General features: G+C 44.8%; 3 protein-coding genes across 3 annotated transcripts in view; 1 reads left to right on the top strand and 2 right to left on the bottom strand.

Annotated features, from left to right (window-relative positions):
* Nucleotides 1–21,658, bottom strand: part of LOC144696999 (uncharacterized) — a 608,705-nt gene that overhangs the window by 250,140 nt on the left and 336,907 nt on the right. The gene's annotated exons all lie outside the window — the stretch shown is intronic.
* LOC144697121 (uncharacterized) overlaps nt 1–21,658 on the bottom strand; it is a 392,678-nt gene that overhangs the window by 79,667 nt on the left and 291,353 nt on the right. The gene's annotated exons all lie outside the window — the stretch shown is intronic.
* LOC144697096 (uncharacterized) overlaps nt 1–21,658 on the top strand; it is a 470,203-nt gene that overhangs the window by 408,127 nt on the left and 40,418 nt on the right. The window lies entirely within an intron of this gene.

Genomic DNA, 21,658 nt, shown 5'->3' with positions numbered 1-21,658 from the left:
GGCTGAGCTACCGATGACATATCCTCTCCATCATGAAGATCGCCTCCTTCCAACTCTATATCTGTTGTCTCCATCCCACGCCAACCCATTTGCTGCTCATCCACATCATTGTTACCTCCAGACTCGACTATTCCATTGCCCTCCTGGCTGGTCTCCCAACTTCCACCCTGCATAAGCTTACGTTCCTCCAAAACTCTCCTGGGTGGACAGCAGTCCAGTGGGGATAGGGTAAATAGAGATGAAGCTGGGTCTCATGAACAAGATGAGCTTGTGAGAAGATAAGAGGATATAAGAGAGAAACTAAAGAAAGATGTGGGTTCAGGGCTGGGGCTGGTCAGATCTTTAGAGGAAGTTTAGACCAGTGAACTAATGGAGTGGAGGGAAGCAGCAGAGGCAGCTGATCAGATTGTCCCAATCTTAGAGACAAAGAAGTCCATAAGCTCTTCTGTTGTCAGAGGTGAGGATGGAGAAAACAGGGGAGAGAGAGAACATTTCAAAAGGAACAAACTTGTATTAGGGATATTTAAATGACTCATCACTCTGTTAACATCAAGTTGATTTATTTGACTTTTATCCAGAATATTAACGTATATAACTGGGCTAGAGCTTCTTAACATCAGTAGAAAGATATCCCAATGCTATTTTTGTTTTAAGACAAGGGATGGAGAAATATCTGGAAGGTCAATGCAACATGAGGACTGTATTCATTGATCTACAGAAGACTTATGACCGGGTGCCCAGGGAGGAAGTCTTGAGATGTGTTAGAATTCATGGAGTCCCTGAGGAGCATGTACGACTATTACAGGACATGTCCAAGGAGTGCCAAGCCAAGAGTAAGAAGCAGTATGGGGGGGAGAGAGAGTTTCAACGTCAAAGTTGAATTGCATCAAGGATGGACACTGAACCTCTTCCTCTTCCTGATGGCCGCAGATGTTCTAACTGAGCAAGTATAACAGGAAATGCCATGGTCAATTATATTTGCAGATGACATTGAGCAATGTGGTGAGGATGATGAGAACATGACTGAGTACGTAGGAAAATAAGTTGTGAAGAGGACATAAGGAGGTTACAAAGGGATTTAGTTAGGTTAAGTGAGTGGGAAACGATCTGGCAATATAATGTGGGAAAATGTGAAATTGTCCCTTTTGGCAGGAAGAGTAAAACAGCATATTATCTAAATGATGAGAGATAGCAGAGCTCTGAGATGCAGAGAGATCTGGGTGTCCCAGTGCATGAATCTCAAAAGGTTAATAAGCAGGTACAGCAAGCAATTAAGAAAGCTAATAGAATGTTATTGTTTATTGCGTGGGGAATTGAATACAAAAGTAAGGAGGTTATTGTCGAATTATACAGGGCACTGGTGATACTACATCTTGAGTACTGTGTGTAGTATTGGTCTCCTTTTTAAGGAAAGATGTAAATGGAAGCAGTGCAGAGGAGGTTTACTGGACTAATACCAGGAATGGGCAGGTCATCTTATAAGGAAAGATTGGACAGAGTGACCTTGTATCCGATGGAGTTTAAAAGAGTAAGAGGTGCCTTGATTGAAACATATAGGATCCTGAGGGGTGTTGACACGATGGATGCGGAAGCATGTTTTCTCTTATGGGAGAATTAAAACTAGGGGTCACTGTCTAAAAATAAGGGGTCGCTCATTTAAGTCAGAGATGAGGAGAATTTTTTTTTCTTAGAGGGTAGTGAATCTTTGGAACTCTCTTCCTCTAAATGCAGTGGAAGCAGAGTCTTTGAATATGTTTAAGGTAGAGTTAGATAGATTCTTGATTAACAAGTGGGTGACAGGTTATCTTGGGGGGCGGTGAGTTGTAGGTGGGAATGTGGAGGTAAGGTTACATTCAGATTAGCTATAATCTTATTGAATGGCGGAGCAGGCTCGATGGGCTGAGTGGCCTATTCCTGCCCCTAATTCATATGTTTGTATCAATATCTGGGAAACTGGAGAAATGCACTGGAAGACACAGGTATAAAGATTAGTTTTGTTTTTATTCTTTCATGGGATGTGGGAGTCGCTGACAAGACCAGCATTTGTTGCCCATCTCTAATTGCCTTTGAACTGACTGACTTGCTCGGTCATTGCAGAGGGCAGTTAAGAGTCAACCACATTGCTGTGGGACTGGAGTCACATGTAGGCCAAACTGGGTAAGGACAGCAGATTTTCTTTCCTAAAGGACATTAGTGAACCAAAGACCCAATCTATGGTCTGTCAGAAGAGCTCTGAAGAAGGGTCATTCGGATTTGAAACATTAACTCTGATTCTCTCTCCACAGATGCTGCTAGACTTGCTGAGTTTTTCCAGCATTTTCTGTTTTTGTTTCAGATTTCCAACATCTGCAGTATTTTGCTTTTATCTATGGACTGTCAGTTCGAGTCCAGGGAAGAGAATCAGAGTGATGGTGTAAGATTAGAGGCAAAGGCTTGGAGAATGTGAATAGCTTCAAGTACCTGGGGTCAGTGATGACAGGAGATGGAAGTATGGAAACTAGGAAATGGATTAGCTCTGGTTGGAGTAATTGGAAGAAGTGCAGTGCAGTGTGATTTGATAGAAAATTGTCACTGAAATTGAAAAAGAAGAATCTACAGGGCAGTTGTGAGACCGGCCTTGTTATACAGAGCAGAAACTTGGGCAATCTCAAGAAGAGAAGAACAATGCCTGGATACTAATGTGATAGAGATACTGAGATGGATGTGTGGAGTGACAAGAAAGGATACAATCAGGAACCAGTACATCAGGGGGTCAGTGAAGATTGTGGAAACATCAAAGGAAGTAGCTGAGAAGAGATTGAAATGGTCTGGTCTTCATTTGTGGAGAGAGAGAGGAAATGTGGTGAGGTGAGTGATGGACATGGGACTGTCAGGAAGAAGGGGAAGGTCTAAGATCAGATGGAAAGATGCGGTGGCCAGAGACAGAAATGCAGTAGGATTTGATCCGAATGTTATTCATTGCGATACCCTGCCCCAATCTCGACATCACAGCGAAAAATGACTATTCGCTTATTTGATTTTTGATGGCGGGTTCTATACCCAGCATTACGAGCGGTAGTGAATGTTCCCTATCCACGCCTCAGGAGAGTAGTGCGCAGGCGTAGTGTCGGGTGCATGCGCAACACGAGGGATGGCGGTTGGGCAAGATGCTTCTTTGTCTCATTTGCAGCCGGTAAGAAAAGGGAAATGCAGAGGCAGCGGTGGAGTCGGTGGGTGGACAGGGAAGGTTTTTAAACGCCTGGTGAAGCCCTCAAATCTGGAATACGGACCTGCAGCTCCCGCGTTTGCAGCTCTTAGTCTATTTCCAGAGAAAAAGCCCAGGTTAACGGCTGCCATCTTGATTCAAGGGGGCAGAGTGAATGTGCGGCCATATTGGTGATGTAACAAAATGGGCGGGGTTTCAGGATTTGTGTTCCCAACCGGGTCCTAGTGCTGTTGGAGTTTAAAAGGGCACGTATATAGTGTGAGAGGCTGCAGTCCCCGTATTGTTACTGGAATGAGTTACACAACTTTTGGTTACACTTCAGCCCCAGGCTCCTAATCTTTGACTGCCCAGTGTGGAGGGGTGCGGGTGGGTAAGTCAGAGGATCTTCTCATTGTTACAGACAGAATTTAGGTGGTCCCTTCCAGTCCATAATCAGGATGTTTGTGTGTCATTTCCTTTCCTTCTGAGTGATTTTTCTTAATTTAAAATAAATTCCAGCAGCAGGCTTTCTGGTGATTTTTAAAAGTAAACAGGTTATTTATTGTCACACTCTTGCCCTGGATGTTTAAATGCAACATCTCAATCACTCTTCTCACTCAGTATCTCACACACAGAGATACAGATGAAGTTAAAGCCGTAATTATAAAAATGGAATTTATAACTCAGTCTTTATATCAATACGGGCCTGTTGTCTTCTTGGCTGAGCTGATCCTTTAGTTGGAGTGAAGGGCTTTTAGAAGCAAATAATTCTCATCAAACTGTGCATCCTCTTGTTGATGAACAGCCAGGAGATTAGTTCTCAGGTAGAGTTGGAAGCTGGAACAAGTACAGTACTTTGGCTGCATTGGTAGACTTTCAGCTATGATGGTTCAGTTGTTTCAGATGTTTCATGGTGCTTCAGATGTCTTTCAGACACAGATTTGCTTTGTTGAGGTTGTATTATACTCCAGTCACTGACAGTTAATTCCAGTCACAAGACTGCAGGGTTAACACTTCTAGGGTCCAGACCACCATGAAACAAAAGAAGTCGATAATGGTCATTCATTCTTATCTCTGCCCATCCTTGAGCTCAAATATCCTCCTTTGTTAGATATGGCACTCTGAGACCGACAGTATAGAGACTTCATATTCCCCACATGCCTGTTCATCCTTACACAGTGAGATGTTTAAACTTCACAGGTGCCTGTGAAGTTCCCTTATTCAGGTCCATGTTTAACTAAATATTGGCCACGGAATCGAACGCTGTCCACAGTTTAATGTCCGTTGTCACATGTTAAATTGCAGCCATCTTAACAGAGTTTTTTGGCCAGTTTCACAAAGTATGATCTTACAGTCTCTAATATCCAGTATCTCATGCTTGTACTGAGTGTGACGCCCTGGACCTGCTCCTGGACCTGGTTGAAACAGCCATTTGTAGATCCAGGATGGATGAGTCCCATGGGGAGGGTGGTGTGGGGAATCACCCTGGCCACCAACCTCTTTTCCGTGGTCTTGTCTGTGCCCAGGTGGCCCTGGAGAGGTAACAGTGTCCACTGGTATGCTTGATACATTCCACAACTGGTGGGCACCTCAGGGTACTGAGTGTCTCAGACACTGGAAACAGCATTCTGGTTTAGCTGGGAAAGTTCCCTTTGCTTTTGTTGGGACTTTGTTGCTGATTTTGGTTTCTTTTAGTTTGATTGGGCAACATGCTTGGAGGAAACAAGGAAGAGGAAAAAATGTTCCATAGAAACTAGAATAATCTGTTCTGAATTTCTATCCTGCACTGACAGTGATGACTTTTGTAAACTCCTTTTACAGGATATTAGAATGGGAGGATTTGCAGAGGGAAATATCAAATCAAACATCATGTCAAGATCTGACAGTCACTCGGTTCATCAGGACCTGAATATCATTGGCCATTGAATGTGGAAGGAGAAATGTTTGTCTGTTCTGTCTTTCGGAAAAGATTTCAACCATCAGCGTGACTGGAAAAGTACCGAGACACACACACATCCGCGGGAGAGTGTCCAAGTGCACGGACTGTGGAAAGAGCTTTAACCAGCTACACAGCCTGAAAAAAAAATCACACCATTCACAGCAGGAAGAAAACGTGCACGTGTTCTGTGTGTGGACGAGGCTTCCATTGATCATTCAACCTGGAGAGACACGAGGACACTGGCACCATGGAGAAACCGTGGAAATGTGGCGACTGTGGGAAGGGCATCAGATCCCCGTCCGTGCTGGAAATTCATCGACGCAGTCACACCAGGGAGAGACTGTTCACCTCCTCCGTTTGTGGGAAGGGATTCTCTCAGTCATCCAGCTTACAAAAACACCAGAGAACTCACACTGGGGAGAAACCATTCACCTGCTCCGAGTGTGGGCAGGGATTCAGTCAAGTAACCGACCTCACGTCACACCATCTTATTCATTCTGACATGAGACCTTTCAAATGTGCTGACTGTGAGAAGAGCTTTAAAAGCAAAAAGGTTTTGCTGATGCACCAACAAATTCACACTGAGGAGAGGCCGTTCACCTGCTCCGTGTGTGGGAAGGGATTCACTCAATCATCCAGCCTGCTGAAACACCAGAGAACTCACACTGGGGAGAGACCATTCACCTGCTCTGAGTGTGGGAAAGGATTCACCATTTCAGCCCACCTGCTGAGACACCAACAAGTTCACTCTGACACGAGACCTTTTAAATGTTCCGACTGTGGGAAGAGCTTTAAAGGCAAACTGGATCTGCAGATTCACCAGCGCACTTACACTGGAGAGAGGCCATTCACCTGCTCCGCCTGTGGGAAGGGATTCACTCAGTCATCTATCCTGCTGAATCACCAGCGAGTTCACACTGGGGAGAGGCAATTCACCTGTTCCGTGTGTGCAAAGGTATTCACTCAGTTATCTCACTTGCAGAGACACCGACACACACACTGGGGAGAGACCGTTCACTTGCTCCGTCTGTGGGAAGGGATTCACTTGTTCATCGTACCTGCTGAGACACCAGCAAGTTCATAAGTGACTGCAGGAGTTGGATTCTGCTGTTATTATGTGTTATGCTGTTACCATGTTCATTCTGACAGCTGGAGTTTGTTTCAGTTGATGTTAATAATCTCTGTAACTAGGTTGGAGTTTAATATTCTGGATATAGGTTAAATAAATCAGCTTTGTGTCAAACACAGTGTTCGAGTCCTTGATTTCTCTAAGATAAGAGACTGATTGATATCCTGTTACCGACTGTTCCACTTTTGGGCTTTTTCTCCTTTGTTAATGAAGACTTGTATTTATATAGCGCCTTTCACAACTTCAGGATGTCCCAAAGTGCTTTACAGCCAATTAAGTTCTTTTGAAGCATAGTCACTGCTGTAATGGAGAAAGTGCAGTCACCAAATTATGCACACCAAGATCCCACTAATCGAAATGTGACTTTGACCAGATAATCTGTTCAGTGATGTTTGTTGAGGGATAAATATGAAGCAGTACACCAGGGAGAACTCCCCTGCTCTTTGGAATAACACTATTGGAACTTTTACACCAACTGAGAGGGCAGATGGGGCTGTAGTTGAATGTCTCATCTGGAAGATGGGACCTCTGACAATGCAGTGCTCCCTCAGTACTGCATCAAAATATCAACCTGGATTTTATGCTCATGTTTCTGGATGTGGATTTGAACTCACAACCCCCTGACTCAGATATAAGAATACAATCACTGAGCCACAACTAACACCTCATCATTACTCCAGGTTATTTCAGTCCTCATACCTTCGGTTACTCTCATGGACGAGTGTAAGATTTTACTCTGGGAGTCACAGATTACCCAAAAAGTGGGTCGAAGTCCTAGGTGATCTTAAAGCATTTTATTAAGAAGCAACAGTTTAGATATGATACATCAGTTAAATAGGCAGAAAGAACATACAACTCATAACAGGTGAGAATGGTTTACTGGTCCCGGTGTGGACAAATGGATGGGGATATGCGGTGGGGGAACCTGATCTCCATGGCTGGAGGTGGCAGTCTCCTCAGGATGGTTTAGCGGTCCTGGATCAGGGGGATGCTGATCTCTGTGGCTGGAGGTGACAGTCTCCTCGGAATGGTTTACTGGTCCCGGATCAGGGGGATGCTGATCTCCGTGGCTGGAGGTGGCAGTCTCCTCGGAATGGTTTACTGGTCCTGGATCAGGGGGATGCTGATCTCCATGGCTGGAGGCCATAGTCTCCTCGGAATGGTTTACTGGTCCCGGATCAGGGGGATGCTGATCTCCATGGCTGGAGGTGGCAGTCTCCTCGGGATGGTTTACCGGTCCCGGAACCGGGGGTTGCTGATCTCCGTGGCTGGAGGTGACAGTCTCCTCGGAATGGTTTTCTGGTCCTGGATCAGGGGGATGCTGATCTCCGAGGCTGGAGGTGGCAGTCTCCTTGGGATGGTTTACTGGTCCCGGATCAGGGGGATGCTGATTTCCGTGGCTGGAGGTCGCAGTCTCCTCAGAATGGTTTACTAGTCCTGGATCAGGGGGATGCTGATCTCCATGGCTGGAGGTCACAGTCTCCTCGGAATTTTTTCAAACGTTACAAATCACACCTGCACACTCACATCGGTATGTTAGTATCATGCCACATATGCTCCACCTGATACAAACCACTCCTGAACTTTCAGGTGATCTTATTGAAAGATCAAACGGGGCATCTGACTGAAGATCTTTGCTTATGGTTCTGATGCCTTGGGTAGTGGCCAGACTATAAAATGCAGTTTTCTTAAGAGTTCAGAGGCAAGGATACAAACAAAGAAAGCTATCAATTTACTCATCCCATCTAAACTTCTCTGAGTTTCACTAGAATGTTCATGGCTACCAGATTGATCTATTCTATTGAAGTATACCCAAGGTAGGGACAGGGGGTTATTCCAATTCCCATTTGGTGGTATAATTTACTCTATCTTTTATTCTCAGTGGGGCATCGCATTAATTACCATTCTATCTCACTCATGAGCCATGGAGGAACATTGCCATCCAATTTAATGTTCTCATAATATGGTGTAATTGGATCAGAGAAAGAAGTCTAGGTACTTGTAATCAGTTTGGAGATAACTCCCATTCTCAAGTACTTTGTCTTTAAAGATAACAAATGGGATAAAGCCAAATTTTTAGTTCAAAACATCACATCATTGGAAAGGGTTAATTTTTCTGCATGTTTGCAAAAGCACAGAGCAAACATTCTCAAATGTGCACAATTGTGGAAACGTTACATAACTTCTTCAGATCAAAGATAAATGAAACTACCATTTTAAACTTATTTTTCTAATCATTTTTTTTTATCTTTGCCCAAATTTTATTCTTTTGTTTGATTCTCTCTTCAAGTATTTTTCCAAATGACTGTGTTAAAACTGAGGAAAAATAAAATTTAAAAAGTTAGCTTTTACTGTTAAACAAAAGATTCAACCTTCTTAGACCAACAAGAGTTAAAGGAGGTGGAACTTCCCACTGGTTATGTTTCAACTCTGAAACATGACTTGAAACCTAAAGTGTTTCTTCCATGAAGCAAACCTTTCAATGCCTGTTACAATTGTACAAGTGCATTGTAATTCGTACTTAAAGATTTACTTTCACTGAGTAATTATAACGTTTCACTTCTCTCAGCACCTAAGTTGGTGGCATTTTCGCTTAAATGCCAATTGGTTCCAAATTTTTTAGCTTCTTCCTTGAAAGAATTTTTGAATCTTTGAGATTTGCGAGCAATGCCCTGCATTAACAATGACTGGACGGTGTTTCGAATGTATGGTATGCTCTCAGCAGGGTAAGGACACTTCTTCATGGGAGGATGTATCAGTCTGCTAATATCTTCCGGTTTGGTCTTGTCTCCACAACCATGTGAATGCACCTGGCACAGATTCGAGAACTGCCTGGACCTCAGGATCATCAGAGGTGACGGGTTCGTACTCCTCTGCAAAGCCTGATAAAACTTGGGGCACACCTTTCATGGGGTCAGGAGGAAGATCGTGGATTATTGATGGCCTTCATTATCAATAGTGCAGAATACCGGTCTCCCACTATCTGTCAGAGAGGGGAAACAACTCTGTGGGAGCCCTGCTGAAGTCACTGGGAGTCTGGAGATATGTGCCTGGGGTACCTGATACACTGTGACAGCCAGCAAAACTCTATTACTAATTCACCTAGTCTCTATCGCTGCCTCCGTTCTTTCCAGCCACTGATCAACAGGATCAGGACTCACCTGTGCAGGGGGAGGGGGAAAGCAGGACTCACTGTTAATGTCAGTCTCCTTACTGCACCTATCGTGACAGTGACGGGCATAGTGGCCCAGGCGGTTACAATTAGGACAATGCACCGGGTCATCCCTTTCTGGCATGAAGTTCCTGGATGGTCCAGATTTCTGGCCAGGCAAGGGTCTTCCTCTTCGTGGGTGCTAGTGGAGTTATCACGGGTCTGTTCGTGGACCTATGGGAATGTTGAAACAACTTGTCCCAGGTCATTGCCATAGTGTCATAAACACCCCACATGCTACAGACTCATGGCTGGAGCCCTTTCAGAAAGAGACCCTTGAAGCTGAAGGAGTGAGAACAGTTTACTGTCCCGGAGAACAAACAGATGGATGATGCAGAGTAAGTGCTGGGTTCTGTGGCTGATGGCAGCGGTCTCTTCTCAACAGTTTTCTGGTGTGTGCCAAAGTGTGGGTGTTGTACTGGAGCCAATATGGATCAGTATGGAATTTTCTTCCTAGTCAAAGAGATTTTTTTTTCCTCTCAAGAGCCTGTGTTAACCTTTACACAGTCATTGGGGAGGTGGTGGAGTAGTGGTATTGTCACTGGACTGGTATTCCAGAGAGCCAGATTAATGCACTGGGGACCTGGGTTTGAATCCCACCATGGCAGATGATGAAATTTGAATTCATTAAAAAAAAACTGATGCCCATGAAATCATTGTCATAAAAAACTCATCTAGTTTACTAATGTTCTTTAGGGAAGGAAATCTGCTGTCCTTATCTGGTCTGGCCTACATGTGACCCCAGACCCACAGTGATGTGGTTGATTCTTAAAATGCCCTCTGAACAAGGGCAATAAATGCTGGCTGAGCCAGCGACGTCTCCATCCTATGAATGAATTGAATTTAAAAAAACCACAGACAGCTGCTTTACATCTGGGTCATGGGATCCAGTTGTATCAGGGTTAGAAATGTCTTGCTTCAGGGCCTGTGCTAGAGACATGTCCTCAGACAACAGCCCTATCCATGCTTGTCAGCACCAAGCTGCTATGGAGTCTTTTTTCATAAGAAAGAGAGTTATTTCTACAATAGTCAACAACTTACTTAAGATTTCTTACGGTTAATAGATGGTGATTTCCTACAGCCCGTGGCATGGATTGGACTTGTCTCCATTCCCACTCGAGGGATTTCTCTACCAGACGGGAGGGGTAATATTTGGGGACTCTTGATTCTCCACCAATTCTCATTCCCCTTCTTTCTGGTGGATAATGGAGTTGTCACTGTGTGTAATATGTATGTCAGTAAGAATTGTCAGCAAGGATTAATCAGCACTTTCTAAATGGAGATGTTAATCAGTGAAACCTTTCAGTCACTGAATTGTAGAGTTCGTACCAAAGATCAATTTAGGATTGAAGAAAAAGTTCATAATATTGTTCTGAACTAACGACTAATGCAAGTTCCTGAACTACAGAGAAGGTCACAGACAGCAGTTCTTAAAAATTGCAGCCCCTAGAACACAATTAGCTACAGTTACAAATACTAAGATCAAGCCCAGTTACCGGGGGTATTAACATCAGCAGAACCAAAGCTGAACTGTCAGAATGATTCAGTCCTGGATGTGATTAACAGAATAATCCAGTCCCTGCAGTCATTTGTGAACTCGCTGGTGTGCCAAAAGTTTGGATGAATTAATGAATCCCTTCCCACACTTGGAGCAGGTGAACGGCCTCTCCCCAGTGTGAACTCGCTGGTGTGTCAGTAGGTTTGATGACTTAGTGAATCCCTTCCCACACTCGGAGCAGGTGAACGGCCTCTCCCCAGTGTGAACTCGTTGGTGTGCAATGAGGTGTGATGAACTCCTGAACCTCTTTCCGCAGTAAGTGCAGCTGAACGGTCTCTCCTCAGTGTGAGTTTGTTGATGTGACAGGAGGCAGGATGAATCAGTAAATCCTTTTCCACACACAGTGCAGGTGAATGGCCTCTCCCCAGTGTGAATTCGCTGGTGTGTCAGCAGGTTGGATGACTTAGTGAATCCCTTCCCACACACAGAGCAGGTGAATGGCCTTTCCCCTGTGTGAACTCGCTGGTGTGTAATGAGAGTGCCTAACTGCCTGAAGTTCTTTCCACAGAAAGTGCAGCTGAATGGCTTCTCCTGAGTGTGAATGAGTTGGTGTGACAAATGGAAGGCCCCTTCCTCCATCGAGGCATCTGGGGACCCCGAGTGCGATGGGCCAGCAAGGTTCTTCAGGCGGAGCGCTTTTGAAGTGCAGAGGGTGTCGGACGAGAAACAGGTGCCAGTGGCCAAATCAGCAGTGACAGAAAACTGTCCCACCAGAAGGAGAAGAAAGCAACACGGTTGGCGGTTGTCTTAGGTGAGTCTAGAACAAACTAGAACAATAGACTATGTTCCACCGAGACACAATGATTTAGAACAATAGCCCAAGATCCACAGCCTCGGTGGTCGTGAACAATGTTTTAGGTGCCATTGTGACAACATGATCTAGAACAGGCCAATTCTATCGGTTTTTATAATGATCTAGAACAACAGACCGAGTTCTATGTAGTTACAACCATCTAGAACAATAGACGAGATTACATTGTGTCTCAATGATTTATAAGAACAGGATAGATCCTGAAATGATCTAGGGCTGTAGGATAAATTACATGCTGTATAAATGTGGACTAACTTCCATAGTCTGGAAATGATCTAGCAAAATAGTCAAAGTTTCGTTGTGGCACAATGATCTAGAACCATAGGTTAAGTTGCATTGTAGCACAATGACTTAGATCAACAGTCCAAGTTCATGGGTTTTGCTGTGATCTAGAACAATAGGCTGAATTCCACTAGACCGCAAAGTTCTAGAGCAATAGGCCAAGCTGCACGGAAATGTAATGATCTAGACTAATTGGCTGTGTATAGTGTTACCATACTCTCAGTAGATTAGTCAGAGTCCTATAGTGTTACAATGATCTAGAATAATAGGTTAAGTTGTATGAAATCGCTATGTTCTAGGATCGGATTCTATACCGATGATACCAAATTTGTAAGCTTGTGGGCCAAAGATGTAATGTGAATTTTAGCAAAGAACTAGCAACTATAAGTAATTAATGGATGCCCTGTTGCCATATGGTTGAGGAGCTGAGTGGGGTAGGAACCCTTTCGCGAGTCACTGTGTTGCGATGACAAATGGCCCACACGTGCATTGACGACTCTTTTCCTCTCTCTCTCTCTCTGTCGGATTGGCAGGCATCTTCATCATCTGCTGGCTGCTGTTTTTCATCACTCACATCCTGAACGTCCACTGCCAGATGTGCTACATCCCGCCAGCGCTCTACAGCGCCTGCGCCTGGCTGGGTTACGTCATCAACCCCATCATCTACACGACCTTCAATGTGGAGTTCCGCAAAGCCATCATGAAGATCTTGCATTGCTAAAGCTGGAACAGGGACTGACCCTGGAACAGGGACTGAGAGCCAAGCGAACCAGACCATGAAACTTGCAACTGATGTCTCCACACGAGAGACACGGGCTTTTAAGGATCCCAGACTATAAACACCTTGTCTCTGCTGTCTTCACCACACCATAACAGGAAGCCAGAATGATCCCTTCCTGCCAAAGATGGAGGAACATGAGTGTACCACACACTGGCACCTTCTGAACACGAAAATAAAAGGATGAGTGCTCACACCACAATGTTATGTAGTTTAAATACAATCTCTCTACACCTTACATCGCCATCTACTCTGCGTTTATTTGTTGCTTTCCTTACTGAAGTTCCCACTTCCTGGCACCCAAGCTAGTATCCTCAGAATTAAATGCAACCCTTGATCATTGTGCCACCAGGAAACGTAACGTATGGGTCATGTGGAGATGAGCAGAGAGGCATTAGGCCAAACCTAAGGGAGGCAGGTCCCTTATTTTGTTCATTCATGGCTGGCATTTATTGCCTCTCCCTCATTTCCCCTTGAGAAGATGATGGGGATTTGTCTTCTTGAATTCCACTGAGTGGCTTGCTGGGCCATTGCAGAGGGCAGCTAGGAGTCAACCACATTGCTGTGGTTCTGGAATCATATGCAGGCCAGACCGGGTCAGGATGACAGATTTCCTTCCCTAAAGGACATTAATGAACCAGATGGTTTTTTACAACAATAATTATGGTATCATGATCACTGTTACTCACTTTTAATTCCAGATTCATTTAATGAGCCTAATTTAAATTCCTTCTGGCCATGGTGGGATTTGAACTCACGTTTCGAGATTATTAGTCCAGTAACATGACCACAAGGCTACTGTTCAACTCAATAGAGTTGATAAGGTGGTAATAAAAGCAAATGGGTTCCTTGAGTTTATAAATGGAGGCACAGAATATAAAAGCAATGTGATTGTACCAGAACTTGTATGACTTCTTTCAGAGAGCCAGCAGTCACAATGGGCCAAATAGCCATCTTCTGTGCTGTAACTTAATGGCAACGCAAGCCTTTTCTTCTCCTTAATCCACTCTTGGACAGAGATAATGCCTCGAAGCAGTGAATATACTGAGAAATATACGCAATTATCCTGATTCCCGTTTGGGTAGAGATGTGACCTCTGTCCTTGTCTCACTTTACAGATTGTGATGGAAAGCTAAAATCTTTATTGATCTCTAGTCATGCACACTGTGCTAGATGATTCAGCAAAGCTGTCTCAGAAACCAGATGGTGCCTGAAAAAAATACCGTATGCCAATCTGTCCACCATCAAGTTAGAATTTGAGACAATAAGCGATCATTTTTTTTAAAAAAACCGTTCATAGGATGTGGACTTCGTTGGCTGGGCCAGCATTTATTGTCCATCCCTAATCGCCCCTTCAGAAGGTGGTGTTGAGCTGCCTTCTTGAACCGCTGCAGTCCATGTGGTGTCGGTACACCCACGGTGCTGTTAGGGAGGGAGTTCGAGGATTTTGACCCAGCGACAGTGAAGGAACGGCGATATATTTCCAAGTCTGGATTTCCACCTTGGCTGGAGAGGCAGAACGGGGGCGGGGGCGTGGGCGGGGTGGCGCGTGGGCGGGGTGGCGGGTGGGCGGGCCGGCGCAGCCTCAGGATAAAGGGATGGCAATTTTGGACTGAGATGAGGAGAAACTTCTTCGCTCAGAGCATTGTGAACCTTTGGAATTCCCTTCCCTAAAAAATTGTGGATGCTCAGTCGTTGAGTATATTCAAGACTGAGATTGATACGTTTTTGGATATTAAGGGATATGGAGATATGTCGGGTGAGGAAGTGGAGTAAGGTAGAAGATCAGCTACGATCTTATTGAATGGTGGAGCAGGCCCGAGGGGCTGAGTATTCTCCTTCTGCTCCATGCTGGCCCCTTCTTGCCTAATAATCTATTGTCTGACTGATTAAACTTCGCCATTCAATAAAACCTTAGCAGTGCACTCAGCTGAATTGTACAGTGACACACTAAACTCAGGAGCATCTCGGGGGATGAACAATTTGAACCATTTCTTTAAGTAACATTCGTGAATTGTTAAGTGCCAGGCAATGACAATTGCCAACAAGAGAGAATCTAACCATCTCCCCTTGATGTTCAATGAAATTACCATCACTGAAACCCCCACTATCAACACCCTGGGAGGTTACCATTGGCCAGAAACTGAACTGGACGAGCCATATAAAATACTATAGCTACAAGAGCTACAGACTGGGAATTCTGAGGTGAGTAACCCACCTACTGACTTCCCAAAGCCTGTCCACCATCTACAAGGCACAAGTCAGGAGTGTGATGAAATACTCTTCACTTGCCTGTATGAGTGTAGCTCCCACAACACACAAGAAGCTCGACACAATCCAGGACAAAGCAGCCCGCTTGACTGGCACCACATCCACAAACATTCACTCCCTCCACCACCGATGCACAGTGGCAGCAGTGTGCCCCATCTACAAGATGCACTGCAGCAACTCACCAAGGATCCTTTGACAGCACGTCCCAAACCTGCAACCTGCACTGCCACGAAGGACAAGGGCAGCAGATAAATGGGAACACCACCGGAAGTTCTCCTCCACGTCACATACTATCCTGACTTGGAAGTATATCGCCGTTCCTTCACTATCACTGGAACTCCCTCCCTAACAGCACTGTGGATGTACCTACGCCACAGGGACTGCAGCTGTTCAAGAAGACAGCTCACCGCCACCTTCTCAAGGGGCAATTAGGAATGGGCAATAAATGAAAGAATGAAAAAACAATTTTACAACAGGACAAACTATCTTTAAGTTTTAAAAAAAAGTTTTAAATTTTAACCATACCAATTCCTAGCCCTGTGTAAGCATGTCTAGAGGATGGGGGTATTAAATGTCATACATTGATAGAGACAACTAGAAACTCCTTCGAGTCATCAACAGTCACAGATTGCAACCCTTTCGAGTACAATCACAGTTCTTGGTTTCCGGGAGTGGATTATGAACCCACAACCCTCTGATTCAAAGGCGAGGGTGCTATGGACTGAGCCACAGCTGACACCTCCTAGAGACAACAAGAAGATGGCCAGTAATCATTGATCCATCCCAACAATTTCTTAGTTCCACAGGAAGGTGGGTTGCATGGAGCACATCAAAGGTAACAAGCAATTCAGTCGAAGAGAATTAGCTGTTAAATGCCAACTGGAGAAGACAGGGCCTCAGTTTAATGTGTCATCCGAATGTCATCCCTCTGACAGGGCGGCGCTCCCTCAGCACTGACCCTCCGACAGGGCGGCGCTCCCTCACCACTGACCCTCCGACAGGGCGGCGCTCCCTCACCACTGACCCTCCGACAGGGCGGATCTCCCTCACCACTGACCCTCCGACAGGGCGGCGCTCCCTCACCACTGACCCTCAGACAGGGCAGCGCTCCCTCACCACTGACCCTCCGACAGGGCGGCGCTCCCTCACCACTGACCCTCCGACAGGGCGGCGCTCCCTCACCACTGACCCTCCGACAGGGCGGCGCTCCCTCACCACTGACCCTCCGACAGGGCGGCGCTCCCTCACCACTGACCCTCCGACAGGGCCGCGCTCCCTCAGCACTGACCCTCCGACAGGGCCGCGCTCCCTCAGCACTGACCCTCCGACAGGGCCGCGCTCCCTCAGCACAGAACCTCCGACAGGGCCGCGCTCCCTCAGCACTGACCCTCCGACAGGGCCGCGCTCCCTCAGCACTGACCCTCCGATAGGGCCGCGCTCCCTCAGCACTGACCCTCTGACCGGGCCGCACTCCCTCAGCACTGACCCTCCGACAGGGCCGCGCTCCCTCAGTACTCACCCTCCCCACCCCTAACTGTGCACCACACCCTCAGTACATCTTGCCTTCAGTGCTGACCCTCTAAGAGGCATTACTCCCTCTGTACTGACCTCCACTCCAAAACTGCAGCACTCTCTCAGTACTGACCCTCCAACAATGCAGCGCTCCTCATTTCTGACCCTCTGACAGTGCAGCGCTCCTCAGTACTGACCCTCTGACAGTGCAGATCATCATCAGTGCTGACTCTCTGACAGTGCAGATCATCATCAGTGCTGACTCTCTGACAGTGCAGATCATCCTCAGTACTGACTCTCTGACAGTGCAGATCATCCTCAGTACTGACTCTCTGACAGAGCAGCACTCAGTACTGGCCCTCTGACAGGGCAGCCCACTCTCAATACTGCCACTGAGGAGTGTGAGACTTGATGTTGTGCTCATGTCTTTGGAATGGGACTACAAATCTACAACCTTTTGATTCGGGGGCGAGATTGATACCCCTTGCACCCTGACTACTTTTTAACTGTCGTGTCCCAAGGGGGTGGCCATTTTAATTGACCATGATCATGTCTAAGTGGATGCAACATTTCACAGCTGGTTTCTGAGTCAAGTTAGTCACTTTGGATGCCCCTTTGCTTCCATTAACCAATAATTGGCTCAATCAGATGGTGGAGATGTTACATAATAAATATTCTGAGAGGCGACAATGAGTCAATGGAAACTGGGCTGCACCTTTTTCAAATTGACATAGGTGCTTCAGTTAAGTAGTCAGAAGAGATCAATTAGCATTATATAAAAGCTATGGGAGCATTTGGCAGAGTTGTATGATTGGGTGGTTAGTGGATGATGGACCTTCAGTTGAAGACAAACAGGAAATGTTGGGAGCAATCAGCCGGCTGGGCACTATCTTTGGTGAGAATCGAGAAAAACAAGTAGAGCTAATATTTCAGGTTGATGACCTTTTATCAGAACTGAGTAAAGATAGAAATGAAATACATTTTCAGCAAGTGGAGATGATTGTTTTCAAAATTGAAATGTAAGTGATTGAAGGATGAGCGGTTTCATGGTGTGGTGTCAAGGCAATTAGTTTTGGGATAAGTAAAGAAACAAAATGTATCTATAGGTGTGAATGGCAGAATTTTTAAGAGCAGCTGTTGTCTGAATGCTTTTAAAAAAAAAAAGAGTAAAAGTGAAACTGGCAAAGGAAACAAAATGGGGGCAGAGATTAATCTGAAATTGTTGAACTTTAAAGGCTGTAGGCAGTGTCTGATTTGACAGATGAAGTGTTGTTCCTTGGGCTTCACTGGAATAGTGGAGCAGGCTGAGGACGGGTTGGAGTGAGAGCAAGGTAGAGAGTTAAAATGGCTGGTAACAGTTTTTGTGAACTATTGAGGGGAACAATGGGTTTTTTCCTCATCTCTTGGTCATAGCACTGTTTTTAGCATGCTTGTTACTTCTGTGGTGAGTGAGGAACCCAAAGCTTTTGAAGCAACGGTCCCTTTGCGTTTTTGGCAATTTGAATTGCTGAGCAGCTCCTTGTCTGTCCTTCCACTAAACAAATTAGAGAGGCTCTGATTGTTTCTAGTGAGCTCAGAGAGACTTGTCCAAAACCATTAAAGTTTCTTAGTGAATGATTCATGGAATAACATGTCCGAGAGGAAGACGGCTATTTGTGTTGGTTTATTTGAAAGTGCTACCTTTTTTGTCCTGTAATTGTGACTGGTAGCGCAGAGCCGATCCTCCTTTTTAATATGGCTAATGTTCGTTGGAGCTGTTGGCCTCCAGCGTAAACCAGGAAAACTGATTTGAAATTGAGATCGAAATGGTTTGTGGGAGAGGGAAGGTGATGTTGGGTGTCTGTAATTGATTTCCAGTCCCTGTTTTTAGCATGTTGTAATCTCTCAGTTGAATAATGCTGTCTTGGTGGCGATATATGTTAAATCTATATGTGCTAAGCACTGCAGTGATAGATTTAATCAGGTCATTGAGCAGCTTTGCACAATTAATTTGATTTGAAATGCTATTGATTTTCCTGACAAATAATGATGCTCATTAATTTGAGTTTCTAGTCTAGAGTTCTGATTGAGTTGTAATGTTACATTATTTTACAATGAAAAATCTGACTTTGTTCTAAATTGGATGTTCTGGCTTGTTTTTGAGAATCACCCAATCATGTTCCCTAGTACTTAGCTTTTAGATGCTGACTGGGATCTTTAAACATATGGAAGTGATTATAATAGGTTTCCACTTGTGGGGGAGACCAGATTTAGGGATCATCAATATAAGATTGTCACTAATAAATCCAGTGGGGAATTCAGGAGGAACGTCTTCTCCCAGAGAGTGCGGGAGAATGTGGAACTCACTCCCACAGGGAGTGGTTGAGGTGAATAGTGTAGATGTATTTATCCATCTTCCCCCTTTAAATACATTAGGGAAATGGGAATAGAGAGGTATACTGAGTTAGGTGGGAGGAGGCTTGACTGGAGCATTACCACTGGTGTGGGCAGGAGGGGTTGTATTAGGTTTCCCTATGTTCCAAAGAAAATATTGATTGATATATTCTCTAGATTCTCAATGATAACTGGGATGAAGAGCTGTAGCTATAAGGATAAGCTGGGACTCTCTTGGAGAAAATAAGGCTGAGAAGAGACTAGATAAGAGAGATTCAAGATCCTGAGGGCTATGGACAGGGTAAATAGTGAGAAACTGTTCCCACTCAAGAGAACATGAAGAACGAAAGGGCACAGATTCAAAATATTTGTGGGAAAAGCAGTAAATGTGATTTAAGGAAAACTTTTTCACCCAGAGGGTGGTTGGAGTCTGGAACGAACTTCCTGAAAGGGTGGTGGAGGCAGGTTCAACCGAGCTATTCAAAGGGAAATTGGATTGCTCCCTGAAAAGTGTGCGAGGTTACAGGGATAAGGCAGAGGAGTGGGACTATGCAGAATGCTCTTTCAGAGAGCCAGTGCAGACATAACGGGCCAAGTGTTGTCCTCTTGCACTGTAAAGATACTTTTGGCATTGTATTACAGTATTTCTTGGATTGATGTGCAAATCAAAAGGTTGAATTTGCGTGGTTTGTTTAGTTCTATGCTGTCAGAATTGACTTCCCCTGGTCAGTGACCCTGATAGCCTGCTTGAGAACTTTTGAAGAAATGATTTACCCGCACACTAACATAGACAACTGGTCATAGAGGGCCCTGTGCCTTGCGGTTGTCCTCTCTGCATCCGAGTAGAAATGGGTTTGGTTGACTTCTTACATATGGGACTTGCCTCGATTAGATGTAATTAATCCTGCATTTATTTACACTGCCATCCAGCTGAATGCTAGACCATCACGGTTGACCATCTGCAGGCTAAACAGTTTCTGCATTTGTACAGCACAGGGAGGCCATTCAGCCCACCCTGCATGTACTGATTCTTATCTGATTAGTTCCGCTCTTTCGGTGTTCCCTGTAGCCTTAAAGTTCCACAAATAGGAATATTCATTTTAGAATCTGCTGCTGCCATTATTTCACAACGGTTTTTTTTAAAAAAATAACTTTTTCGTGTTGCTACGGTTTTTGCAGCAACCCCCGTTTAAAATAAAACTCTGCTACCATTGAACGGTTTGTGATTTTTTTTGAGAACCTCAATGTCCTCTTAAGCTTCTCCATTCTCAGAACAATCCCAGCTTCTCCACGTTTTACCTGTACGAGGAAAAGCTGATGATACCATGGACTAGGAACACAGATTTTAGTTAAGAGACGGGGTGTGGGGCGGGGAGAGGGTGGAGGAGAAGTGTGAAGAACATTTTTATTTTTTAACACTGCGCGTGTGATGCCCGCGAGGGATGGTGGAAGTGGGGGGATGAATGATTTCAAAAGTGGTGGCAGTTTTTTCCCCAAGCCTCAGTTTTGATGTGATCCAATTTTTATTAACCACTCCACAGCAAACTCGAGGGTAGAATCGGAGGAGTTTATTTTACAAGTACAGAGCAAACACGTACCACACCTCCCACCCACTTTTACGTTCATACAAAAGATGGATAAAGGAAGAAGTACAGGGCAAAGACCACAGAAAATAAAAATTATTTCACTGGAATCCAGAATCAAAGGTCCAATGATGTATTCCTTTCGGAGTCAGCAGCTTGAAGACTAATCCTGGATAATTCACTTTTCCAGTGCGCAGAACTTCTATGAGATGAATTAGTCTTGTAGGCGCTGGTGCAGTAAGTTCTGGTAGAAACAGTGCAGATGGGGGCTAGCGCCATTTAAACTTGGACAGAGTCCTGGCTCTGCTGCCACTTGCTCTATGGAAGATAGCAATCTGCTTCGCAGTTCCACAAGGCAGGGTAACTGGTTCTCCCAGCTAGGATGGTGGGGAAATCATGTGATATGACTCCCACTTCTCCACTTTGGTTCGGACAAAGGATTTATTTATATTCCTTAGTCTGGATTCTTGATGGTTAATGTTTCAATCATTAATCATTTCCAAGATGTTTTGGGGTCCTTTGAACTATCAGACTGGTCTTCTCTGTTGGCCAAGCCTTGGCCTTAGAAATGTAATTGGTCTTTGTACAATTTCCTTGGATTTGATCTTTGCAGTCACAACAATCATTGGCATCTCTTCAGAGATAACGAGGTGGCAGTTGTTCTGAGTGCCAGGAAGTTACTTTTGTTTGAGTCAGCCAGCAATGGCTCCAGTCATTTGAAAGCCTTTATCCAGTTTTTTGAAATATGTAATTTAGCCATTTAAGTTTTATAAAAGTAGTGAGATCTTGGCTACAGGACAGCAGAATATGCAGGACTACAGGGGAATGGCACTAGCTGAATTGCTCAGTTGACAGATCGAATGGCCTCCTTGTGTGACAAATCTTGTTGTTGTATTTAGCAGACTAGCACGCAAGAGATTAAAATCAGGCATCCATCTATACAAAGTGACCTATCTGTTTCCTCAAGGCCTGAGAAAAAGGTGACTTCCCTCAGTTGGCTTTGAGTTAAATTTTTTAATTCATTCAT

The sequence above is a fragment of the Cetorhinus maximus genome, chromosome 23 (genome assembly GCF_964194155.1).
Source record: "Cetorhinus maximus chromosome 23, sCetMax3.hap1.1, whole genome shotgun sequence".
NCBI classification, from domain to species: Eukaryota; Metazoa; Chordata; class Chondrichthyes; order Lamniformes; family Cetorhinidae; genus Cetorhinus; species Cetorhinus maximus.
This window is presented reverse-complemented; position numbering and strand designations above follow the sequence as displayed.